This window comes from Haliotis rufescens, unplaced genomic scaffold, assembly GCF_023055435.1.
Source record: "Haliotis rufescens isolate VD_foot unplaced genomic scaffold, xgHalRufe1.0.p SCAF_9, whole genome shotgun sequence".
In the NCBI taxonomy this organism is placed as follows: domain Eukaryota; kingdom Metazoa; phylum Mollusca; class Gastropoda; order Lepetellida; family Haliotidae; genus Haliotis; species Haliotis rufescens.
The window spans coordinates 14,724,137-14,732,576 of record NW_025964383.1 but is presented as its reverse complement, the minus strand read 5'-3'; positions in this window follow the sequence as shown (position 1 = coordinate 14,732,576).

The window sequence follows — 8,440 nt, the reverse complement described above, 5'->3', positions numbered from 1 at the left end:
AAACGACGAGAGAGTGGCTGACTGTACTAAAAGAACTAGTTTATTTATGTGTCACTCGTTAAATGAGCTGTTTCGTCGCTATAAGGCTGAAATAATGCCCATGTGACTACATAAACTGTGCATATATAGAAAATGGAAAATCATTTAATTTACAACTAACGCCCAGATATAATGATTATGAGACAGAATAAAACCATAAATACATATACAGTAAACTACGTTTATGACGAACACGCTTATAACGAACTGACGGATATAACGAACTTACTTTTTTGTCCCTACTATTTGCTGTTGTTATGCTGTATATATGCTTATAACGAACTACGGTTATAACGAACTAAAATTAGAGGTCCCATTGAGTTCGTTATAACCGTAGTTTACTGTATACATAAAACATAAGAAGGATACTGTTCGTATTCTGTACGAAACAGTATTATGCACGGTAATATACTATAAATAGTTAATACAATCTTCATGAATTACATTGTAAATTGTTTACGTTTATAAATTTGGCCTATTGTTATTTACATTATTTCGATCAACCCCACAGTTATCTCTTTTTTTAGTTTGGGGCGATGTTAAAATGTCATTTAGGTAATTATTATTACAGTTGAGTACAGCGTTGAGTACAGTGATTTATGCTGTACTGAACTGATGGGAGAACCCACAGAGATGACGGTGGCAGCGATATGCGGCAAGGATGGAATAATGTGTTATGGAGTTGCAATTGAGCTACGGTTAGCTTTAGGCTGCCTTCGTGCTTGCTAATTCAGTATATGGGTTTATGAGTGAGTTTATTACTTCCCGCGCTCTTATTATGAGAGATGTTCGGCATGATCCTTCGTATCAGCTTTCCGTTATATCTGAACAAGACTGCCATGTCGCCATAACGCTATGTCGCCGTACTGAGTTACACTATCGCAATGTCTTGTCATGTTATCGCCATGCCGTGTCGTATTAACGCAATGTCGTGTCGTTCTATCGCCATGTCGTTGCGTTTTATCGCTATTTCGTTTTTGGCTGTATCGACATATCGCTATATCATGTCGCGATATCGCAATATCGTTTCGTGCTATCGCTTTGTCCCCATATCGCGTTGATATCTCAGGACGATATAGCGATGGCCCTTGTCAGGCACCATACTATTGCTATGTCGTTGCATGTTATCGTTATTTCGTTTGTTGCTGTATCGCAATATCACTATGTCGTGTCGCGATATTGCAACGTCGTGTCGTACCATCACTTTGTGGAGATATCGCGTGGATATCTCAGGGCGATATAGCGGTGACGCTATAGCGATGACGCTATAGCGATGACCCTAATCAACCACCATAATATCGCTATACCGTGTCGCGATATTGCAATATCGTATCGTACCATCTCGTTGTCGCGATATCGCTTTGCTATCTTAAGGCGATATGGAATGGCCCTAATCAGCCACCGTAAGATTCGTTTGGGTTGCTACAAATGCAGACCTTATAATTAAGCGCAACAGCAAAAGTTTACATTTTCGCACCTTTTCTCGCTCATCGTATTGCACCTGTACATCATACTGGCTACATAATGATGAAAGAAAAATATACTACTATTTTTCATGATTCGTGCACTTTACGCTACATCCATTTTTAATCAGGTTGGTTTCGGATTTATGAGTTAAAGCTCTCCACACAATCATCTCTACATGATTATGTCATGAAACCCAGCAATATGAGTTAATAATCCAGTATGTGTTAATCCAGTATTCTACCAATTCGTTATCCTCGATAATTCGGTGTTTTGTCTCTTCATACTGTTAATTGTAAATACACTGAACTAAGAAGTTCCGTTCAGGAAGTGACGTCACCATCTCAATCTCTGCTATTTGTGAACGGAAATCTCGCTCATGAGTGTAATTTGATTGTATGGCCAGGTTTAATGTCGCTACATGTGTACTTCCATTCCGCCTCAGAACGAAGCAGTGTATTTTTTTGTGAAAGAATATAAAACTAATCCACTGTATAATCGATTATTATTTGTCAGTCAGAAATCAACATAAATTGAAAAAATAAGACTAGATTTATATTAGAATAACAAATAACATGATTTTTTTCTATTAATTGATCAGTACGTGCTAATCTTTCATGTGCTGCTATTTTCACGTTATCCGAACGTTAAGGTTTTGTGTGTTTGTTGTTTTACGCCGCACTCAGCAATATTCCAGCTATATGACGGGGTCTGTAAATAATCGAGTTTGTACCAGACAATCCAGTGATTGACATCATGAGCATCGATCCACGATATCGGGATCGAGGACATGCTTTAACCAAGTCAGCCAGCCTGACCACCCGATCCTGTTAGTCGCCTCTTACGACACGCATAGTCGACTTTACGGCAAGCATGGGTTGCTGAAGACCTATTCTACCCCCCGATATTCACGGGTCGAACTTTAAGGTGAAGGCTCCCGTCAGTTTTTATTTTTTGAAGCCTTCCTTACTCAAACTAGATCTCTCACATTCTTTTCAATTGCACGTAAAGAAAATTATTTATCTGCTTTGATACAACACAGTAATAACCTATATTATGATAGAGAATACAATAACATTGTCTTAATTTTTTTATGGAAATAACAAGACTATTAAAAGGAGTTTGAACGACATATCACCACAGATATAAACATGGATATATTGCATGTGTATGTTTTCCAACACGTCTGTGTAGATAGATCGACAAAACCATATTGATTACAAATGTAGAAATATAATATTATGTTTGGTGTTTAGTCATTTATCAATCTATATAATTACAGTAAACTACGGTTATAACGAACACGCTTATAACGAACTAACGGATATAACGAACTAACTTTTTAGTCCCGACTATATGCTGTAGTTATGCTGTATATATGCTTATAACGAATTTCGGTTATAACGAACTAAAATTAGTAGTCCCTTTGAGTTCGTTATAACCGTAGTTTACTGTATATGCAATAATCATTTAGAATTACCATATGTATAGTTACAGCTGCACATCCCGCCATTCCCCGCCAGTACACGAGACAGTCCCCAGTGTGACGTTGTGACTGAGACAGTGACTGAAGCGGACATAGAAGTTACCTGTTCACGTGTTATCTGTTGTCTGTACAAATATCACAATGTCTTCACTTGACTTAGTTGTCGTTTTTATCGCATTCTATTTTGTACAAGAGAAGTGTAGAATTCACGTAGCTATAGTTGAAACATGAACTTATACAAATATTTAAAATATATATTTGTATGTGTTTATGGAGGTATATAAAAGAGCTACGCGATAAATCGCACATTACAATGAAGAAGGAAGCGTGGTTTATTTCACCATTAAACATTGTTCTATCATGACGTCACTTCTGGAGATACTAGCATCCTTAAAGAGGCTGCACGTACTGTAATCAAATATAAGTAATAAACGTAAGATTTATGCAAATTGTACAAAAAGGTTACACGTTTATAACTCCATAAGCGTATGGAAGTATTTTTCTTATAAATTAATACCTGAACAATAATTTCACGTATTGACTATTTATGTATTAACGAACAAAAACACAAGTACAAGTGCATAAAAAAATACCAAATATGTGACATCGTTTAGCCGAAAATGCAACACGCCGTCCATTCTATTATCAGCCATCAAGGAATCAGAAGGTCATTTCAAATCGTTTTAAGCCAAAGAACGTGTTTAGTTAATCACTCAAATGCCACAGAATCACGGAATCTGACCATATATCTGGACACAACAGACTGGAACAAACGTCTGTGTCACAACACGGAGTATAATAACAAAACCCAAATATGGATTAAGAATATATTTATTAAATAAAGTTAAGAATTATGTTGATAATGACGTAACCAACGCATCACACCCATTCAGCTACCTTCCGCTTACTATCACCCTTCACACACTTCACACACTTCACACTCTTCACACACTTCACACTCTTCACACACACACTGTCCCTCTAACATACACTTTCCAATTACAAATACTTACGGTTACTCAACCCTACTAACAAATACACAAATATTGTGCTAATGCTCTATCTCCTAAATCCCTACTAATACATCAATAGACCATTGCATCAATATCAGAACATATTAATACATTAATGTCATCTTGAGAATCTGTTACAATTGTTTTATTTTGGTGGGAATTGTTTTCTTAAGTAAGCCACGTATAAACTTCACTTAGAATTCACATACAAATAGTTTTACAGTATTTTTATTCCGATCTGAGTCACAATAATGACCGAATGGACATACAGTGAATCTCACAGTCGAACAGTTAGCGCGCTGTTTACAGATATTCTCTCTTGGGGGTGGAAATGTCTGTGTAGTAAGTGTATCAATATTCCAGCAATATTACGGCGGGGGACACCAGAAATGGGCTTCACACAATGTACCCATACCCGGGTCTTCGGCGTGACGAGAAAGGCTTTAACCCCTAGGCTACCCGACCGCCCCTATTTCAAGTTAAAAGAAAGTTACGAAGTCTGCTAAATGTGATATTTTACTTCACGAGAGGATTGTACAATATGTACAAAGTATCAACATTTATCATATTAATATCTTTATGTTGAAATTATTGCTGTAGTGACCTCCAACATGAGACATTGTGTGATGTTTTCAAATTTGATGTGATACGATAATTAGTCACGTGGCTTAGTCCATGTTTTCGGACTTATCTGTGTATTATAACAGTTCTCAATCTAAACATGAATAGTTTCTTGATCATATTACATTATGGACGCAACTCCTATAACTCCGTATGGAGTGACTCATACATATTTTGTCTACACTTTTTAAATGCAATTGTGATGAAACTCATACAAACAATCTGCAGCCAAACTGCCTAGCATCACCGACATAACTGTGTTCTTGGCTGACTTCAGTATTTCAAACAATGAGTTCAAGGGTCATTGTTAGGGTCATACCGCCCCACTGAATGTGCGGTGAGCCGAGTGGGTTGAATGAGGTGAGGTGAAATGGGGTTCAAGATTATTGTATTAACAAAACGACGAGAGAGTGGCTGACTGTACTAAAAGAACTAGTTTATTTATGTGTCACTCGTTAAATGAGCTGTTTCGTCGCTATAAGGCTGAAATAATGCCCATGTGACTACATAAACTGTGCATATATAGAAAATGGAAAATCATTTAATTTACAACTAACGCCCAGATATAATGATTATGAGACAGAATAAAACCATAAATACATATACAGTAAACTACGTTTATGACGAACACGCTTATAACGAACTGACGGATATAACGAACTTACTTTTTTGTCCCTACTATTTGCTGTTGTTATGCTGTATATATGCTTATAACGAACTACGGTTATAACGAACTAAAATTAGAGGTCCCATTGAGTTCGTTATAACCGTAGTTTACTGTATACATAAAACATAAGAAGGATACTGTTCGTATTCTGTACGAAACAGTATTATGCACGGTAATATACTATAAATAGTTAATACAATCTTCATGAATTACATTGTAAATTGTTTACGTTTATAAATTTGGCCTATTGTTATTTACATTATTTCGATCAACCCCACAGTTATCTCTTTTTTTAGTTTGGGGCGATGTTAAAATGTCATTTAGGTAATTATTACAGGCATTTTTTACAACACTATTTCTCTACGAATGCTTATACTTAATAGCTTCTTGCTCACACCCTAACTGGGTATCAGTTTCATCACTTGGCTTTATATAGAGTCTAAAATAGTGTATATGTTGTTAACTACTGGTGATATATAGAAAATCTCACCCGAGTGCTTTTTGTAATCCAATATATAAACGAGTGTTGATATATTTGATATCAAAAGACACGAGGGTGAGATTTTATTTATCATCCAACATCATTCGTCCAAGTTTTTCAGTTTGTAGACAGTATTAAGCAGTGTCTAAGGTGTAAAAAGTACTGCTAACAGCTTCAGTAGCAGAGCCATTAGTGATGTCATTTGAATGGGACGTCATGGTAACAATGACGTCACAATGGTCTGCACAGTACTGTGATGCAATTTCATTGCAGCGATACCTACTATGTTGATATCGCTTGAGCTCATCCCAGCGATATCTCCTTTGGGAGCCAGTTTTGGATGATAAAAATCTCATATCTCCGTTCGAAACTACATTGGAAGAGCGCTTAGTGATGCCAAGGAAATACGTACTTTATTGGTATTTATACCCCAAATCCCTGATCCATAATACATAACTGGTTCAACAAGGGTTTCATATAGTTTCTTAAACACAAGTTATGGCATACCTCCATCTACGTTAAATTTTGCAATTGAAGATGATAGAGCGCGAATCGAAGATTTATACTATTCTCTAACAGTCTTCTTCATGTCTAGGTTCTCATTTGTAACCATATGCATAGACCAAAGTATCTATGAAGTTCAATATAATCAATTGTAAAACCATTATATTTAAAATCAAACTGCGATCTGTGCTGTACTACTCCGGACGTATGCCGGTTTTATAGTGTTAGCCAACTGAGATACCATGCCACATACTGACTTCGGGCCGACCAGACCTTCTTTTCTCACATTCATACCGAGCGCCAGGCAAGGTCAATGTAGGCACAGTCATTTGACTTTAGTTTGGTATGACCCTGCCAGGGTATCGAACCACGGACCCTTCCGCTATCCTGACAGGGGCTCTATCCACTACACTACAGAGGCGACTTGGAAAGAGTAGGTGTAACTGTTTTGAACAGCATAAGGAATGCGGCACGTCAGCTTGATGACATGGGAGGGAATTATCATAGACGTATATAGCGTTTATAGTGCCGGTGTGATGCTGTCAAATGCACGGTGTTAATGTGGGTGAACTAGATTCGAACTCAAACAACGTATCCTGGCGAGATAAAGGGACGCAGCTTAAACCACTGTCACATTATAGCATTATAACAAACATACAAACAATAACAAAAGCATTAATCAAACAGACAAGAATGACACACTGTCGAAACGCAATGTTCACCAAGGAAATGGTGCATATACCCTCTAAAACTAACCTGGATTATCAGATCTGTTGAAATGCTATATACAAGGCCGAACATACAAAGCTTTCGCTTTCGAAATGTCACGCTTGCATCCAAAGTACCAAATTGTCCGACTCCCCATTGTTCTCTGTGCCTTAGGTTTAGTACCTGCAAATCTGTTGACTGACATTGGAAGAGTACCCGTTTAGAAATAAAAATGTGCACAAATCTAAATATCTATATTTGCAATTGCAGAATAGCAAAATATAAAAAAATAGATGTGAGAAGAAATTGTAAAAAAAGGTCCATAGTTGATTATGTTATCTCTTGCGCTATGTGTCTGCCCCTCTCGAGGGACTTTGAAAGACTGGATATCTCACCTCTATATTCAGATGTCTGTTGTCCTCCTTCTGTCACATTGTCATCTCAAGACACATCACCAACGACCATGAACAATCACGAATCACAGTAAATCCAGAGTACGTCACGACATCCACAGCTAAGCCAAATCGGTGTGGTAGTCAGTGGAAAGTTGACCATTGGAAAGTCGAAGTCATCCCTCTTGTCATACAGTCTTGTGGAGAGTGGTTTGTCATAAAGATTCAGAGTGACATTCAGAGTGATATATATATATATATATATATATATATATATATATACGCACACACACACACACATTTATATGAGTCAGAGTGACATTCAGAGTGATACACACACACACACACACACACACACACACACACACACACACACACATATATATATATATATATATATATATATATATATATATATATATATCAAATCCAAAAGAATCATTACATTCTGTCATTAAACTGCAATATACATGTATGTACTGAGTGTGTTGTCGAGGTTGCCGTAGTATAACTTGTACCTGGAGTTTACAAGTGTGATGCTTCCATACGCCACAGGGTCTCATGAGCACTGGATTAGGGTATCACTGTTATAACACCTTGACCCACAGTGTCAGCACAACGGACTCCAGAACACATTTACTAAAACGTTTATGAATGAAATTGAAACGTATTATCATTTTTCAGTACCTGACAAACTGGTGACTTGCCCGTCTTTGCTAAACGTAACAAGTGACGCACTTCCTCTGAAGATACAGGTGTATTAATGTCTCCACCACAGTCTCTATTTACACAACAGTTGACCAAGTCCATAAGATGCATTTGCCCATGCCACTGATACAGTATGTGTGTATGTGACAGTCATCCTTCAGTTTCAACTCCATGAAAAAAAATCTTCATATCATAGGTTCGCTGTAAAAGGCGACTATGCTTGTCGACTAACGGGATCGGGTTGTCAGGCTCACTGACTCAGTTGATGCATGTCATCGTATCCCAATTGCGTGGATCGATGCTCATGACGTCAATCACTGGATTGTCTAGTACAGACTCGTTTATTTACAGACCGCC